This window comes from Phycodurus eques, chromosome 8, assembly GCF_024500275.1.
Source record: "Phycodurus eques isolate BA_2022a chromosome 8, UOR_Pequ_1.1, whole genome shotgun sequence".
In the NCBI taxonomy this organism is placed as follows: domain Eukaryota; kingdom Metazoa; phylum Chordata; class Actinopteri; order Syngnathiformes; family Syngnathidae; genus Phycodurus; species Phycodurus eques.
In genome coordinates, this window is record NC_084532.1 from 26,572,947 (window position 1) to 26,592,841 (window position 19,895).

The following is a 19,895-nucleotide window of genomic DNA, read 5'->3' on the forward strand; positions in this document are numbered from 1 at the left end:
ATATCTCATTCTCGAAATGATCAGACTTTATTCTTGTAGGAGCCCCACTTTTGTTTACATAATATTTTAGTGTGTGTTTGAATTTTGAAATTAACTTTTTTTTCTCATTAACATTCCAACCCTTTTCATAAAAAAGACTTAAGATTACAACTAATTTAAAAAAAAAAAACGTAATTTAAAAAAAAAAAAAAAAACGCTTTATTCTCATAAGGTTTTGACCTTATTTCAAAAAGTAGTAATTATGCTCTGAGGTTGTGTCTCAAAATACACACAACCCTGAACATTAATTATCTTGTCTTTGTAATGTATTCAACTGAATATACGTTGAAAAGTACTTGCATATCGTATTCTGTTTTGATGTACGTTTTACACAATGTCACAACTTCATTGGAATTGGGGTATGTAGTTTATTTTTGTTAATGTTACCTTGGCAGCTAGTGCTAAAGTTATGTTTGTATGTTGTTTTTGTTCCATGACTAGTTGTTGTCCTGGAGCAGGACACTTAATGTAAAGGAGATTTTGTTTTAGTTTGTCTCAATGAGGCTTTCATTGTTAAAACAATTTCAAAAATGAATAAATAAATAAAAATAATCTTATTTATAGTCATATTTGCCTGGTCTTTCTTTAATAGTGCCTTGAATTTTACTCTTATGTTAAAATCGTATTCAAACAACGACTCAATAGGGGTTACTGTTTGATCTGAGTGCTTCAGGTCTATGAAGAAAAACCAAACATCCCACAGTCAAAGTTATCCCTCTGGATGGCGATGATCCGTTGATATCAAATCAACGATATCAATCAAATTTGATCAAATTTTTGGGAAATGGAAAAAAAAAACTATGAACGCTGTTGTACTTACTAGAAGACTGACTAATGTACGCTGTAATTGCTCAGCGGTAGTGTGTCTTGTTCTCTGAATGTTTTAATTTTCCTTCCGGAGCATCGTGTTGACTAGCCGATCGCATTTCGAAAAAAATCTAACAGAATGCTGACGAGACGATGACAACCGGAAATAGTTGGGCTGGCTGAGATTGAAAATGAACCCTTCGCAGTAGCACAATTCAGTGGTTCTCGAAGTGTTCTAAGTGTAACACTAGTGGTATGCTGGTTCCCTCTCGTGGCGAGTGAAAGAATCACTAAGTACAGTTAGGTTAGATTTCATTTATAAATTCAATACATTTGCATTGAATCGAGGCCAAAAATCCTGCCTCCTAACATACTGGAAAGTGTACTTATAAGGCATAGCGAGTAAGGTTCACTAGAGTATTGTTTCGTATCAATAGCATAATTACGTGTAGCAACCCATCAAAGGGATGTGTGCCTGTATTTCCTTTACATAATAAAATAAAAGTCATATTTAGCACAGTGGTTATGTTTAAACTGCATGTTACAATGGCTTACAATAAAATTAAATACACTTTTATAGAATAAAACCTGTCTTGTTTTTGATGAACACTTAGGCCTACTATAGGACTGTATTGTAATGTCCGTCATGATGATAGTTCTTGGAAGTGCTTGGATTTTTTTTGGGGTGGTCCTTAGTGTAAATGTTAGAGAACCGCTAATTTAATTGTTTTGATGAATATGTTTGTTTTTTTTTTTCCCTCGAGACAAACATACTGTACTTCCACATTAGCAGAGGGCGTCGGCGCCACGCAAGCCGAGTGGCGGTGTGAGGGAGCGGGGTGTCCCAGCTGGCTGTCCCCGCTGGCCTGCTGCCTTACATGGGCAAACCTCGGCTTGGAATTTCACCGCGTGACGTCACTGCCCACTAAACTCTCCCAGAATTGAGGATCAAGAAGTTTGGGCTGTTCTCCCCCCCCCCCCCCACCCTCCCCCCCGAGGATTCTGTCCGTCTCCCTGTCTTTTTTATTTCATCGAAAGCCCAAAATAAAAAGGTAAGCCGAAGCGAACCGCGCGCGGTTGCGTGGAGCTGCCGCGGGGGGTTTAGGAAATGTTTGACGTGCGGTTGGGGGTGTTCGGGTAGGGGAAGACGCTGCTTCTTCTTAGGGGCTCCGTGGTAGCGGCGGTAAGAATGCGCGAGTGTGACCGAGATTCGGACGTGGTTGGCGGGGGGAGGGCGTGGACACACCTAGGGCCGACGCTCCACGACTAGCCGGGCTAATCCTAGGCTAACTAGTCACTAGCTAAGGAGACGTAGCTGAGCGAAGTTCGGGAAAGTTTTTGTTCACAACTTTGGGCGTCTCTTGCTCTGTTTGTAGCCGAGTGGCGGGTCTTCTCGACAATGCGGAAGACGGAACTATGAGCTCCGGAGAGGAAAAATGTCTCGGAAAAGTCGGAACTTTTTTGGGACCAAAAATCCCAAGAGCAAAGCTCGAGTTTGTTAGCGTGTTTGTTAGCCGTTTTAAGTAAATCCAACCGCTGTGCAGTGAGTTGAAGAAACAGATTCGTCAAACTGCAACAGGGGATTTAAATGTGATAACTCATAGTTATCACCTGTTTTATAATAATAAGTTTCTCAGACACTTTAAATTGGATTAGATCAGTGATTCTCAAACGTTTTACACAAAATACCACCTAAAAAAAAAATCTCCATTTAACACTCACGGTTAAGTGTTCATAAAAAATGACACAGACGTTTTATTTATAAAAAGTATATTTCATATTATTGTAAGCCACTATAACATTATGCAGTTTCAACATTAACATCACACTTAAATGTAAGATTAAAAAACTACTAAAATATATATTTTTAAAATGATTGTACATACAGGTTAAAGATTGGACCGAAATGAAACTATAAAACAAAGTTCTTAAAGTTAAAGTGAAGTGAAAATAAAAATGTCTTATAAATTTTAAACACGCCGGAACGTTGGTTAGCACATCTGCCTCACAATTCTGGGTACCGGGGTTCAAATCCCGGCCCCGTCTGTGTGGAGTTTGCATTTTCCCCCCGTGTCTGAATGGGTTTTCTCCGGGCACTCCGGTTTCCTCCCACATCCCAAAAACATGCGCGGTAGGTTGCTAGAAGACACTAAATTGCCCATAGGTGTGAAGGTGAGTGCGAATGGTTGTTTGTTTCTATATGCCCTGCGATTGGCTGGCGAGCGGTTCAGGGTGTACCCTGCCTCCCGCCCGACGATAGTTGGGATAGCCTCCAGCAGCTCGCGACCCTAGTGAGGATAAGCGGTAAAGAAAATGGATGGATGAAAAAAAATGCTCACCAAACAAACTATAATGTCGCAAAAAATACGCAACATAAATGATGATATCATCTGAATTTACTCACTCAGTGTCAAATCTGGGCCTCTTTAACTCATTCAGTGCCAGCCCTCCCAGTTAACATGGATATTTGACTTCTCAAGCAGTCAGTGGCACTGAATGTGTTAATTGATTACATACAGTAGATGGATGAACAAAGATGCATTATTGGTAGTTAGGCCTGCCACAATAATTACGATATCGACTTATCGTTCGATAAATCAAATGAACACGATAGTTTTTCTGGACTCGATAAATTGCCATTTTTGTGGTGAGCCGGCGCACGGATCACACAGTGAGCGAGTTGGATGGCTGTGTTATTAGCTGCGAGTAGGCTCATGGAATGCCAGCGGACCGCTACACTCGTGCCGGTGTTGACTCCGTCCAATACTCCAACCCCCTTCCTCCTTGTGCAGCACGTAGATACACACAACAAAGACACTTAAGGGAATGTTAACTGTTTTTTGTGTTCGTGAGCTAACGACTAGCCTGCGAATTAAGGAGCTAAACAACTCGCTCCACCATGGCGATGTCGTTTAAAACATCAGAGCTTTGATCTGAGTTGTTGTGTGTGTGTTAGTCATCAATTAACACACACGGTGACATTAACTGTTTAATAAGCATGACCTCATTGGCACACGTTATTTAGCCAGTATTTGACTACAGCGAACGTCATCGTATATTTGTATGGTATACTCACCGACTTAGAAAAAAAAGTCGGTGAGTACTAATTTAAGTTTTACAGGTAAAACTTAAATTAGTGCTAAACATCATTTTAGATTTGTTCACCAGTTTTAAAGTTTTATTTTTTTTCAAAATATGTAATATTAAGAAAAAAAGTCGGTGAGTACTAATTTTTTTTACAGGTAAAACTTAAATTAGTGCTAAACATCATTTTAGATTTGTTCACCAGTTTTAAAGTTTTATTTTTTTTCAAAATATGTAATATTAATATTAGAGTAGTAATTTAAAAACACATTGCCGATACAGTTAATAAAGGTTGTATGATGGCAACACTTTGTCCCTATGGTAAAAAAAATAGAGATTTTAAACTCCATGACTCAAATGCTTATTGTTTAATATGATGCTTTATTTGCTGAAACATTGTTAACCGAAAGCTTTTTTTATTTATTTATTTTTTTTCTCCCCCAATCTCAAAGATCAATGACTGGTTGTCCACCACTTCTAGTTGCACCATAAAAGGCCATCAACAACAATGCTCGGTTTAGTCACTATGCATGTCATCTCCATAAAACGGTGCTTATGCAACATAGTAGCAATCTGTTGAAAAGAAATGATAAGAGGTACACATGGTAGTTATGTTAAATTGGCGTTAGGCTTATGAAGGGCGCTCCTTTGGAACATTTTCTCCCCCGTTAGTGCTCTCTTGACCCAAACAGTTTGAGAGAATTAACTTGGAATTGAAGGGTAATATAACGGAAAGGTATCATATTCAAGCATAAACAACCATTTAGTTTTTTTATACGCAGATGCCCATGCAAAATACATAGCTGGCCTTGCCCACATGCGAGGGCATTACAGTGCCATAACTGGTCAATTTATTTTTACACTTCATTCGAGCAGCGGCAAATCTGAAGCTTCCTCGTACCTCATATATTGGCTCCCAACACAAAGCAAAAAATTTAACTAATGATGTTTCGTAACTTGAAAAATTAAGTGTCAATTTCTGGTTTTTGGCCATTAATTCCTTTTAATTCCAATAAATTACTGTTACCAGTAATTCCCATGGAAAGTTTCCAATTTAGAACAATCTCGTAATAAACTGGTTTTATAAAGGCCGTGGCACGGTGGACGACTGGTGAGCACATCTGCTTCCCAGTTCTGAGGACCCGGGTTCAAATCCGGCCTTGCCTGTGTGGAGTTTGCATGTTCTCCCCGTGCCTGCGTGGGTTTTCTCTGGGTACTCCGGTTTCCTCCCACACTCCAAAAACATGCATGGTAGGGTAATTGAAGACTGTGAGTTCCCCTTAGGTGTGAGTGTGAGTGTGAATGATTGTTTGCAAATATGTGCTCTGCAATTGGCTGGTGACCAGTTCAGGGTGTACCACACCTCTCGCCCAGAGTTAGCCGAGAAAGGCGCCAGCACGCCCACGATCCTAGAGGTACGGGTGGATGGATGATTTTATTAAGTGTAATTACTGCACGTACTGTAGTATTTGTGTGTTGGATGTGTGCCTTTAAGGGGCGTGGACTAGTAAGTGACGCCAGGAGCTGGAGTCTGGTTGGCCAGTTAGTCTGCGTGTGAGCGTTTGGGCGGGAGTTGTGGCTTACAGCAGCTCCTTGCGAGTGTTCTCATTATGTATTCGTAAGTTTGACTGTTTGTCCTGTTCAATAAACGGCCGAAAGTGCATGGGAGACTGCCTCTCCTTGTCCACACGCGAGGGCCTTGGAGTACCTTGATTGCTCTTATTTTTTTCACTTCACTCAAGCAGCAGAATATGTAAAACTCACACAATTTTGCCTTGTTACTCAAAGTAAAAAAAAAATCCACCAAGTGACAGCTCAAAACTTGAAATAACTGCGCTGTGGGTCCACTTCGCACCACTGTATTCGTAATGCAGTTGGGCAGTCAGTGGCTAGCTAGCTAGCGAGGCCATTGATGGATGAAAGACGCATGCTGGTCATACCTGTAGAAGCTGAAATTTCCTCTCAAAGTTCTTAACATAACGTTGTAGCTCTCAGACGACTCACGCAGAGCAGCCGCCGTAGCACCATTAAAATGTGCCTGAGCGACTGCAGTGAACCCACCAGGAGGGTCTGCGGCTCAAAGCGTCTTTCAACTTTAACATCATCAACACTGTCAAACGTGTCCTTTTTATTTTTTAAAAGCCTGCCGCCGCGTTTAATGCAGTCAGAAATGGTTCTGAGCGACGCATATGTATGCGGTTTGATAGCGGCTGCTCTCAAGGGGCTGTGGGGTTGGAGATGGGGATGGGGTTGGTATTATTGATTTGAAATTCACACTGTGTGAGTCCTCCTTTTAACAGCTACAGTCAGGCTCTTTTCCCTGTTCGTTTATTCTGACGCCACGTCAAAGCACGTTGACATCGCAGTACTCTTCGCTTCTTAATGGAAGTCTTAAATAATGTTTCCATACTAAAAAATAGGCTGAAATGAATTGCAGTGCTAATAGTGTTCGTATCGCAATATGACAAGACAAAGTTCAAATGCTACCGTTAGCTTCCAGCTGCTAGTCAGCTCACAAAATGTGCCATCACCTGTCGTGACTTATTCATGGTCGAGCTTAGTGAAGATGAAGGGCTTCCCACAGCTGAAGTTAGCTCCTAGCTATCAGCTAACTAGCCGTAGAGGGGCCAGCTCGTCTTTCGACTGTCGCTTGTTGACGGTGTGCGGATTACAGAGCGAGCCGACAAGAGTTGGACGCTTTGTCGTTAGCCACTACTGGCCTCATGGAACGCCGGCGGACAGGTACACTGTTGCCGGTGTTGGCTTCGTCCAATACTTGGTCCATGTGCAGCGCCTAGATTCACACAACACAGACAGTTAAGGGAAAATTAAGTGTTTGTTGTGTTTGATAGCCTGGTCACGAGCTAACGAGCTAGCCTGCGAGCTAACGAGCTAGCAACTTAGGGAGCTAAACAGCTCACTCCAACGCGGAAAAGTTGTTTGCTTAGTCAGTGCCTCTCCGAGTTGTTGTGTGTGTTAGTCCCAGATTAACACAAACACAGGAACGTTAACTGTTTATGAAGCATAACCTCAGTGGCACGTTATTCAGCCACTAGTTGACTAAAGCGAACGTCAATGTATATTTGATTGACAGGTTAAGGGATCGTCTTCAGCGGACCAACCACACAGTAGCTGAGTTTAGATGGAGACACTTTTGTCATTCCGATTGACATCATCAGATCTCTGGTCAACTGTTTTTACATGTGACGTGATCTGTTCTGATCGGGTGTATACATGATGTGCACTATATGGAGTACCTGGAGAAAACCCATGCAAGCACAGGGAGAACATGCAAATTCCACACAGGTGAGGCCGGATTTGAGCTTTGGTCCTCAGAACTTTTAGGCAGATGTGCTAACCAGTCATCCACTGCGCCTGGAAAAAACACACGTTTTTTAAAATTTATTTTTAAATGTTTTGTCAGGATAGTTTTTGAAGATCCTTGTGTGATGAATCAGATGTACAAAAAAATGCTAAAAGACACACGTTTCCTTTTCACACCGATTCATCATCATAGTTTTCTTTACAATTCATCAACAAATTATGAAATCTGCCAATGTGGAGATCAAGCAGCGTGTTCGACCGCCATTTTGTCAGTGGTCCAAACAATTGTTTCTTGTAGGAAAAAATAAATTTATTATCCAAGCAGGTACAAGCAGTTTCTAAATTAACATTTTGACATTTTCACTGTTATAAAAGTATAAAACCAAGTTTACCGCAGCTAATAATAAAACCAGTTGCACCTTTTGCGCACTCGGTGTGAAACACCTTTGAGTCAGCTGTCAATGTTTAAAATACCACTGGGGGTGTAAAAAAGTGCTTGTTACGTTGTACTCAGGTTGTCAAAGATGCTTTATACTTTGGAATGCTAACCAGTATCTTTTTAAAAAAAATAATTATATTGTGAAATGCCTTTGCGTTTGACATGGAACACAATGAAGCATGACATTGCCACAAGACAGTGACAATGCATCCCGTCTCTTTGATGACATCATAGCCAGCGTATTGCCCGACGGCAACACTTGCTCTCAACGCAACAAGCTATTTTTTTATTTTCTTTGAGCCCTGGTTTCGCCTAAAAATGGCAGCTTCCAACCAAAAAAACCCCACTTCCTAGTCACTTTCCACTTGTCAGCATGGGTACTTGAGACATTTCTGTGCGTCCTATTACAGAAGATGACGGTATCCACCCAATTTTGTGTTGATCGCTGAAACTGGTGTCAGGGACTATTTTTTTTCCAAATTTAAAGGTCCTATGTCATCAGATCTTTTACGCCTGACAATTGAGACAGCGGGATTTCTCATTAATAATATCTAAATAAGCTTTAATCTGATTTGATCACTCTTATCTAAATTTAAATATAGAAATCAGGCTTTGCTCTGATTGGTCCTTGGCGATATCACAGCATCTTGTGGCCGCCAAGTGTTCATAGTGACGTCGCGTTTGGATCCTTCTATGTGGGGTCTCACTATCTTTGTGAAGCAGAATTCACCAACCGTTGGATTGTTGGCCCACTAATAGGGAAGGTGTGCTCAAATGGGATGTGGGAAGGTGGGGGTTATTTTGAGGTAAGACTCGTCATCTGCTCCCATTCACTTAAACATAACACGTTTAAAGCTTGCACACATTTTGGATACTGATGACTGCAAGCGTCACCATTATCCATAGTTACATTATAAATTATAAATTAAGTTATGTGTTGCTGTAAAACAACATATCTGTACTTTATATACAGTATTTGTATGGCTTGGTGGCTTAGACTCGCTTGCTTAAAGCCTGGAGATGCCGTGTTTCCATTCAGCTGAGTTGACTGGGTGGGCACCAGCTATGAAGTGGGCAGTACTTGACAACGATTTGAAATCTACCCGTTTTGCAAGCCTTATGCTTTTTATTTCCTTTTGCATTCAATTGACAAACCATCCATCCATCCATTTTCTGAGCCGCTTCTCCTTACTAGGGTCGCGGGCGTGCTGGAGCCTATCCCAGCTGTCATCGGGCAGGAGGCGGGGTACACCCTGAACTGGTTGCCAGCCAATCGCAGGGCACATACAAACAAACAACCATTCACACTCACAGTCATGCCTACGGGCAATTTAGAGTCTCAAATTAATGCATGTTTTTGGGATGTGGGAGGAAACCCGTTGACAAACCACATAGATTTCAAACTTAAACCAAGTCACAGACTCATTTTGACCTTTGTTATGCATAACAAACCTAAAGATAACCTAAAATGGCATCTTCAAAGTCTATTCACTTTCCAGGATGTATCCTGGAGACATTTACATGCGCCTTGTTAAGATCGATATGTCCCCCCAATTTCATGCCGATCGGAGGGGCTAACTTTTTGAGGGGCGTTACTGAGGGATGAAAAAACAAATAATAATAAATAAAATAAATACACTTCACACACAATTTTCAAAGATTGGTGTTTATTCATGCTTATTGAGGCCCAAAAATGTGATTAATTTGCGAGACGAATGATAACATAAATTCCAAGATCAAAGAGTTTGGCGATTCAGTAAAATGTGGCCAGGAGATGACTCATCATTATCATTTGCTTATTGACAGGAAAGAAAAGAGCGCTTTTGTTAATCAAAGAAGCGGATTATGAATGTGAATGTACAAAAAAAGAGAGGGTCCATTTACTCTGCAGATTACATTGTAGTGATTAAAAAGGTATAATTAAAGTCTGATGACTCCCCAGGAGTGCCGCGGGGGTCAGCGGTGATGAGGGTGATATTAACAGCAGCGGCGGAGAGACAGACAGAATATTATTGCACAGGCAAGTCCTTTTGACTGGGCCGCGATTTTACATGACAGACACTGAAAAACTCAATTCACAGCACATCTGCATTAAATGAACATGAAAGACAGACAATTACTGCTTAGTGCTGATATACCTTTTTAATGTATCTTATTGGCATCGTATTTAAAGGTCTTGTGTTTTGCCTTACCAACTTTTTCTAATATTTGGAATGTTATATTGGCTCTATGGTGCCCCGATAAACATGTGAAAGATGAATTAAAATCGTCCGCGCATTCATGAGTTCAACATTTTTTTTGCAGAGAGGCCTGAAATCAGGTCTTTCGAATTTCTGAAGCTTATCTACCTCACTAGTGAAGATCTCTGCCTTCCCTTTCTGCTCCTGAGCCAGCGCTGTTAACATAACAAACGTGTGCTCTCAGAAGTGGGTCTTCTTCACGGAAAGGGGACGGTCTTAGCCAAATATGGACAAAAACTGGGTCAAACAGAAGTAGCTGTCAGAGGGGGGGCTTTTCTGGACACTCGTATGACAAAACCAAGTTTTTATTTATTTATTTAGTTATTATTAAAAAAAAAAAATGAAATTGACACTTTTATACTAACCCCTTGCTAGAGAGTCAATCTATGGAGGTCTAAATAGCCAAAATATGGGACTAGACAAATTTATTGTACTATAGCTACAAATTTATTTTATGCGCCATACACCTTTTTAACGTGCGAGATTTGCATATTCAAAGTATTTAAAGTTATATACACCTCTAGTGTTCCATATTCACACATTTAATGCCTTTAATGTACCATATTGAAATCATATTTAATGTCCCATACACCTCTCTAATGTACCCTATTTACGTCCGTTGTAATGTGCTATGCAACTCGAAACCATATTTACGTTGTAGTGGGGCTGCACGCTTGCGTCCGAAATGATAATCACGATTATTTTGATCAATATTGTAATCACGATTATTCCTCATGTTAGGGGAAACACCTGTATTTTTACTACAGTACTTTTCAACAAACAATATGTAAACAGTTTTCAATGCAAAATTAATCTTTAAATAAGAACAAATGATAGATAATTAAAAAATAAAATGTATCGAAGAATTAGAAATGTACTAAGAGCTAACTGAACATACATAACAAACAGTGCAATCATGAAGTGCAACTCAATGGAAGCAAATACAGTTTATGCATAAAAGGCAATAATAGGCTGCAAGCAACGACTTTTCATTTGAAAATCCACGTCAATATAGTGAATTGTCAAAGATGGGAACAGGTCCAATTGGCGCCGATGTGCTTCGAGGGCTAACTTCATAATAAAAGCATCGCATATTAATACATTGAACATCAATGCCATTTTAGGCTCTTAATTTGTTTTGAAGTTGGCCCCGCAGCGCATTGCCGGCATGTTACCGTAATGCTTAGTATAAACAATCGTTGTGGCGGCTGGCTAAGGGCTGGTGCGCACACAAGGATTTTTCAAATCTTAAACTATGTTTTTTTTTTTTTTAGCTGTGATAGTCCCCACAAAAAAAGATTAAAAAATCAGGTATTTAAAAGTTTTAGTCGTTATGCGTGTTGTGTGCTACGATAATCTGAACCCAGAAGACCACACACATAAGGATTCAGTTCTGCCACTGTTCTCGAAATCTTGTGTAATCACATGCAATCTCACAATACCGAAGAAGAAACACTTCCGGATATGCGACGAGCTTTGCCGAGTGTTCCTGAAGTTGCCGGAGCCGGGAGTCTTGTAAAATGCAGATGTCCTCGAAAAACGACTTGCTTTGGAAAATACTTTTTGCCGACTGGGGAACCCACTTTTATCCCAAAAAACATTGGGTAAGACATGCTTGTTTTTATTTACGGTCGTGTCCTTTTGTTGCATCGGGGTGATTTTTGATTGGCTATGTTCTGCTCAAAGTCACAATTCACGGTGTCATAACTTGGAAGAAGTCGGCTTTCCGCCACACATGAAGACTTAGGGCCGAAATATTGAACACGTTCATTATTTAAGATTGTCGGCCGCGACCGGTTTCAGACCCTGAAATCGGGACGAATCCACTCTTAACACAGTCAGACCTAAGAACAATCTTATAGGCTAATCTTCTAAGACTTAAGATTGTCTGGCGTTTGACGTGCTTCGTCGGAAAGTGGCAAATTCGGCACAAAAACCATTGCCATTATCTGTGTACCGGGCCTGAGTTGTTTCTCTCCGCATGACTCACTCTCGTTATTCCACCGAGAGGGTCTGAGGCTGCACTGGGCGCTGCTCGCTCGTTATTTAGGCAGCATAATGAAGCCTTAACTGAACATTCGACCCCTGGTGGTTGGCTGACTAGATTGAGAAAGTGCTTCATATGCAGCAGGGCCCGCATTGTAAATGTAAAAAGCGCTGACGATCAGGCTAATTTGATCGCGGCAGCCAAAATCATGATCACGATTAAAATTTGATTGTGCAGCCCTACATTGTAGTTAATCTTTGTACCTGTAATGTATTTATATTCAAATATTTATGTTTAATATTTTACCATATTCACATCATATTTAATATTCTACAGAGCTCAAATGTAGCGTATTTACATAATATTTAACATCTATATACTTGCTTCATTTTATAACCCTATTCTGTTTAGTGGTTCTTTTGTCATCATGTTTTTATGGGCTGGATGCTACAATGTTTTTGAGCAAAGTACTTTGATGTCGAGCTCCTAAAGTTTAGAGTGCCCTGGCTGTTCTGGTGGTGTTGGTTTGGAACGCTAACAATACAAATAAACACCCACACGATGGATATGTCGCAACACACCACGTATGCAAGTGAGGCAGGGTGCGCCAACAATGCTAAAGTGGCGCGCCAACAATGCTAAAGTGTGCACTCAGTGACCCTTGTGAGTTCTTAATTTCACAAGGGCTATGTGAACTGCTATCAATCAACATGTCTTCACTGCTTCAAAGTGGCCGTGTGAAACCCGGTAAGAGGGCGTAACGAGCCAGTGTTTTATCATTAATGACTTCAGAGTTGAAGTTATTTATGACGTCATGGGAGCACCATACTCACAATCGCTCATACTACCTCCAAAGGCAGGAAAATTGCTAGGTCAACTTTGCCAAAAAAGAAAAGTGAGACTGAAGGGATGAAAAGTGCGGGAAAGGTTTTTGTGCAAGTTGGAACATCGATACAATGAAATGAAAATTAAATGCAAAAATGCGTTGTCAACTTAGTACCCTTCATTTCGTGCACGTGTTGTTCAAAAGTGTGGAAAATTAGATACTTTTACAGGTGGCGTGAAAGGGGCTTCTGATACCTACCTGTAGAAGCGAGAAACTGACAGGTCGACAATGTGAAAAATGCCCTTTTCCATGGAGCCTTTAAAAAAAAAAAAGTATTCATCACTATTATAGAAATGGGAAAAAAAATTCCCCCAAAAGTGTTTTGAGATCTGACGGGTATTTATTTGATCCCTGAGAGATTGTGCCCCTCGCTGATCTGCAGCGCACATAAGCTCTTGCATTGGCCTTCCCCTCCACTTTCTTCTTGTCTCTCATCCATGCATTTCCTGTGACTCAGACCACACAGGCACAGGTAAGAAGGGAAGTAAATGTATGTACTGAAAATATTACGTGGCTACTGGAACAACGTTTCTTAAACACACCCAAAAAGCAGAGGGCAACTATCATTGCAGCATCCTGGCCAAAAGTCACATGTTAAGTACATGATATATTTTAATGCCCCTCTCCCAATCATTATAATTATCTTTAATACCCAAATTGAATTCTACTATTAAATGCAAGATAGGTCTTAAGTTGAGCTAAATATTGATATTGGTCACAGTTTTGTGCCAATCTATTTTTTTCATTACTTTATTTTGTGTGTGATATTTTAACATGCTGAAAAGGCCAACTTCAAACTAATAGCTTCATATATTACTACATTGGACATCAATGCCATTTTAAGCTTTTATTTTGAAGTTGGCCACTGACCTAGGTGCTGGCTCTTAACTTTAATGAAGCCTTAACCATACATTTGCCCCCTGGTGGGTAAAGCACTTTTCATATGCAGTAGTGTCCGCATTTTAAATGTAAAAATGTAATCGTGGCAACCAAAATCACGATGATGATTAAAATTCTATTAATTGTACAGCCCGTAGTTGATCATTTGCAAATAGTCCTGTCACTTCCTGTCAAAGTACCGTATACACGCGTCGATCATCAGTGAGCTGACTGCTTTTAAACCTGCTCCACAGCATTGTGACAATTCATTCTCCACTGTGATAAACATGTTTTCAAACCATGCACAATTTTTTTGAATGGTGAAATGTGCCCCTCAATGCCGACTGAATGTTTTTTTTAAATTTATTTATTAAAAAAAATTTTTTTTTTTTGGGCTTAAGTACCTGACCCTGAAAATGTCTGTGAAAATGCTTGATATTTTATTTATCTGCAAGGGAAAATAACCTTTTTATTCACTTGTTAGCTGTTAGGTGTTTTTTAAATTTTATTTTATTTATTATTTATTTTTTTAAATCCGGCTTAGCTCCTTTTAAGTGGCGCTAACTGCCTGTAGCTTCAGTGTGCGTTCGCTCTAGTTTTGTAAGGCGTTTTCTTCTAGCTCGCATTAGCTCCCTTTAGCCATTGCTTGCTGCCCGTGGTTAGTGTGTTAGCTTTTTAGGGTTTTTAGGTCTTTTTTTATTTTAATTTTTTAGCTAGCATTAGCTCCATTTCGTTAGTTCTAACTGCATGTGGTTGGTGTGTTAGCCGCAGTTTGCCTGCATTAGCTCCCTTTAACTAATGCTAACTGCAGGTGGTTTGTGTATTAGCTCCCTTTAACTAATGCTAACTGCCTGTGGTTAATATACATGCCGCCCTAGTGTAGTGTTAGCTCCCTTTAGCTACTGCTAACTGCTTGTGGTTAGTATAGTTACATGAAGTCAAAAGTAACACAAGACTGGTTCTGTATGATTTTTGTGATACTTCTGATGCTACCTGGAAAGGCAGAAAATAGCCATCAATTTAGTACCCCCATTCCACATCGGTACTTTTTACACAGAACAGTGATACGGAAAAAGTGCTGAAAAATGGCAATTTCTATAGGCAGTGTAAAAGTGGGCTTCTGCTATTACCTGGAAAGGCGGAAAACTGCCAGGTCACGCCGTACCACCATTCCATACCAGTGTTGTTGATACACAACTGAGACATAGGGAAGGAGAAGGTGGATCATGGAGTTTTAAAAAGGCTTGTGATACTCCTTCCAAAGGCGAATCGACTTTCCAGTCAAATTCCTTGTAGTAGATTCAACTTTCTACATGTTTGTGTTTCTACTTACCGCGATACAAACCCACTTCTGCTAGCGAAGATTTGTGCTGCATGGGGGCAAACACGCATTTAGCAAACACATGATGTATCCTGCAACATTCAGCAATAAAGGCCACAAGTTCCTGTTACGCAAGAGCAGATTACAAGTTTCTTGGATATTAATTTTCTCTGTGAAAAAGAGCCATCGGGGGGTTAGTGGAGGAGGCAGTGGCGGACAGGCGGTATTTGCTATAATTATTGCAAGTCAATTCGTAAGTGGGATAAACACTTTGTGAAGAAGCATTTTTCTAGGACGAGTCTTTCATTAAACATCAATTGGAGTTACTGGGGGACAAACGGCTGCCCTGTTATGAAAACACTAGGAATCACTTTGTTGTTTTACTTGCTATCGAATTCGTTTAACTTACCCATGTGACTACCAAAAATGTTTACAATCTGGATTTCGAACAAACATTTCTTAGATAAATGAGCACATTTCAGACATTCTTTTTATTATTATTTTTTTAACCTACACCAAATGTGGGTAAAGCATGACGGCATGCCAGGGCTCGAAAGTTAGACAAAAATTCGTCTCCAAATTCTCTTTCGCTCGTCATCACAAAACACGTCTATCATAACAGGACGCACGAAAAAGTCTCAAGGACCCATGCCCAGAATTGAACAAGAAGCTTGCCATTTAGAAGAAGAAGAATCACCTTTTATTGTCATGAACATGCATGCATGCACACGAAATTCGTTCTCTGCATTTTAACCATCACAGTGAACACATACACATTTTGGTTTGAGGCAACCATTTTCGGACAATTCCACGGGTTGCACTCTTGACGAAGACACACTAGAAAAGATGGGCCAAATCTTGATGCATGTTTTTGGATTCACCATTTAAAAAAAAAAAAAAAAAAAAAAAAAAAAAAAAGTGCAAGGGGCCCGTAATTGCTCAAATATTATGATTCCAAAGGTATGCGCTGCAGTACTGCCTCTCTTGATATTCCCAGTAAAAGCGAACCAAAAGCGACATTGCCCCTCCATTGCTGACTTCATATTTTCTCCATATTTGGAAATGTTTACCTCCTCGTGATGATCGGCAGAGAAGGGATGTGAGTCACTTGGGCTGCACACAAGTTTGTCTGACATTCGCTTTCCTGTTACGCTTCCCTGATCCAAAGAAACTGTGAGTATCTTCTTTTTATTGATTAATTGCATCTGAAATAGCAGCAGTCTGGTGTGTGTTAAGGCTTAAATGGTTGCTGAGAGACCATAGCAACAAACTCATTTCGGTAGTTTTCTGGCTGTCCCTGAGGCCTTTGAAGACTGATAATAGCAACTGTAGCTTTAAGAGTGCTGACCTTCCTTCTTCCTCCTTTCTTTTCAGCTCCCATGTTCACACTTCAAATGTCGGGTAGCCTGGTGGAGAATGTGGAAGAGGGAGTTGGGGGGATGGGGGGGGTGTTATGGCGCTAAATGACTTGGACTTGGCTGCGAGGGCCGAGAGGCGTCCTTAGCTTGTCGGTTTGGCACGAGGGGCTACCGTGTTATCACAGAGCCTCTGAAGCGGATTAAGCGCCCGTGTACCTGCAGCTATCATACCCGTCTAGTTGTGGCTCCAGGCCAACAATTTTGCATTCCACAGGGTTTTGTTTTTAAAAGAAAACAGAATAAACCCGTTGTTTTGGGCATTTGTTCACACGACAGTGACGGTTTATAGAAACTTTTAGAAAACAGTTGCCTATTCCATTTCAAGTCAGAAAACAATTGTCTGTGAAAATTGCATTGACGCGTACCTTTGAAGCTAATTTAGCGCTTATTAACTACTTTTTCAACGTTGTTATTTGGTTCCTACAGAGGTACAGTGTCACATTACATAGAGCCTGTTTTTAATGGAGGATACATTTTAAAGCTTGTTAACGGCTGTCTACACTAGTGGTATCATACCCTTTTAGTTCAAATGAATTTTTACCTGCCATACGTGTATAGCTGGTTTGAAATGTTTTTGAATTTTCCATCCAGGCCAACGAGTTTACATTCTAAAAGGCGCCTTTTTCACTGAAAAGGATAACAAAAATGCTTCATTTGTCTTTGTGTTTTGAAAGTGTGGACAGAAATTGGTAAAGATGTCGTCACAACATCCTTTGTCATTTGAGATTTGCTCTGATAGGCTGTTATGTATTAACTTCCATGTTTTTTCATTCGGAATGCGGCTAAATAACAGGGTTCTCTTGAAATTGTTACATGAATCTCAATTTTTAGCGTAACTAAAGTAGTTTTTTAAATTACAATAATTTGGCTGCTAGTTTAAAAATGCACTGACCGTCGCGGTACATCATATGGAAACTTAATCTGGCCTCACTCTACTTTTACCCTCTACTTTTCCTCGTCCTTAATTTCAAGATGCTCACAAGTCGTCTGAAAAGAAATCCCAACAAGTCAACAAATTAATACGTGATTAACGGGAGCAATTACACCGCCGCTGATCCAGACCCAGCTCAAACACAGATTATCTGTACGTCATTAACCACTTTAAGGGTTTTGATTACTTTCTGTTTTTCCCACTTAAAGTCATCTTTAAGCGATGCTAGCCCTTCCCAAACAGCTATTTACTGTTGACACTTTTAAAGTGCAGATTGGAGATTACATGTGCCATCGTGACGGCGTATTTCCATTTATTCCTCTCAGGCTTTAAGCACTTTTGAAGGATTTTTGGATTTACTCTTTTTCCTCCCCTCGAGCTGGATGGGCTGATTTAATAAACGCTCGCTCTTAGGGGCTTAAATCTAGCGTTACCTTTGGACTCTGTTTTGTTCCTTTGTTTGTTTATGTTGCAATTTAAATGTATATTATTGTCATTATTGGTTTTATTGAAGTTATTTTTCAGGATGTTCTCATATTTTTATTTTATTCAGTTGTTGTGCATTCCTATGTTTAAAGTAATTGGTTAAGAGTAAATGAGACAGTTATTCTCATACCTACTGTTGCTGGTTATTTTTCTGTGTTTCAGTAATATCACTTGCTCAAGCGTTTTCTAACATTCCATACTACAAAATCAGTAAAGTATGTGTGATTATTGCTGATATCGGATCGGACCGATATCGCTATTTGCCAAAACTCAAGGATGCAATATCGGTATCGGATCGGAAGTTAAAAAGTTGGATCGGGACATCCCTAATATTTTTAAGTCAAAAGTCAGACTCATAACAAATAAATCATATTATTAGAACAAAATCACAATCTTACAAGAATATAGTATTTTTTGAGAATTAAGTTTTTCAGAGAAAAATTGAATTGTTGCATTTTTTTAGTACAAAAAGTTGTAATGAAAGAATGAATTCTTCATGTGCCAGTTCAGGTTTGGAGTCAAAATGAAAGCTGTTCATATCAGCCAAGTCCTCTGGTGTACATTTCCATTTCTTGTCAATGAGCATTTTTAACCAGTCAAGGAACTGCATCGTCATGAAGCTAACTGTCCCGGACAGCCGAGCTAGCGCTGTGCCAGCAATGACATTTCCTGCATCCTCCTCCCCTTTCGTTCAGCATGGGATGCCACTAAGTGATTAAACTGAGATTAGGCAGACGGACCGCTGCAGGCTAATGGGACACACTTTGCGCTGTGTGTGACTGATACACTCTCAGATGCCACCCTCTAAAGACACTCAAATGACTGCAGCGGCCTGTTGCCAAAACACACCACCATTTAGAATAACAACAAAAATACACAAATGTAAGGATGACATAAGCAGCAAGGATGTGTGGGATATGGGGAAAAATAACAATATAATCTGCTATTATATCTGTAGAAAGTATGGCATTTAGGGTAAAAAGGGAACTATTTTCACCAGAAAAGTTGATGATGCTGTAAGAATATTCGCAGTACAATATATCCTCCAAAGGTTGTGAAGGGAAAATTACAAACATTTGTAAAAATTGTTCCCAAGTCCTGTCGACCTTTTCACCATGCCGTCCTACGTACTGTACGTCATACGTATGTCATTTGACCAATATATATATATATATATATATATATATATATATACACACACACACACACACACACACACACACACACACACACACACACACACACACACACACACACACACACACATACATATACATTAAGGAAAGCGTGTAGTTATTTGACAGGCTGTTGGCAGTTAAAGCACCATTCATTGACTTCACTCATACATTTTGGTGACAGAAACTCTCCATGCTTTGTTTTTAGCCACAGATGCATATGAAATTATAAATATAATTCAATGTAAAAAAATATACTGCATATACTGTATACTGTACTGCATATACTGTATTTGTGCGGCGGCTGGCTGGATGTCGCTTCATACCTGGAAACGTAATTATGGTGTGAAAGCTCATGTGATACATCAGATTTTTGATAGGCGGTTACATCTCTGACAAAGTAGCGACGTTCAACCTTCAATTAAAATTTTGAATCGCAGTAAAACTAGTTGCAAATGGTCAGCCACTCATGAAAACTAGTTGCAGAAGCCCACACTACACGACAGTTCAGTCGGGCTCGGTCCCATTGCTCGGTCTGCGGCAATCTCAGCAATAACCTAAACTCTAACCTTAGACCTAATTTTTAACTATACCCCTACCCATAAACTATAATCCATAACTATTACCCTTCTCCTAATCGCTAAACCTAACACAAACCTAACCCTAACCATGGCCCTACTCCTTAATCCGTAACATTTACTTTAACATTTACCCAAAAGATAATCCTTGACCTGTAACCCTTACCCTTAACTCTACTCCTAAACCCACCACAAATCCTTAACCTCAACCCTAACCTAACCCTATTACAAGAGTTGAGGCTAGTAGGATATTGAGCGGAAAGTTATGATTTTCCGCGAACATGAAACATTCATTTTCTTT

The 19,895-nt window shown here is 40.0% G+C and overlaps 1 protein-coding gene across 8 annotated transcripts in view; it reads left to right on the top strand.

Moving 5' to 3' along the window:
- Nucleotides 1-1,651: 1,651 nt before the first annotated feature.
- The window catches only part of lpp (LIM domain containing preferred translocation partner in lipoma), a 140,588-nt gene continuing 122,344 nt past the window's right edge, over nt 1,652-19,895 (top strand). For 3 of the 8 annotated variants that reach the window (XM_061683396.1, XM_061683394.1, XM_061683397.1), the window contains exon 1: nt 1,652-1,898. The gene's annotated coding sequence lies outside the window, so the exon portion shown is untranslated. Of the gene's footprint in view, nt 1,899-15,134; nt 16,180-19,895 lie in introns of those variants that run through there. The other 5 variants (XM_061683398.1, XM_061683399.1, XM_061683402.1 and 2 more) reach the window with 4 other exon arrangements.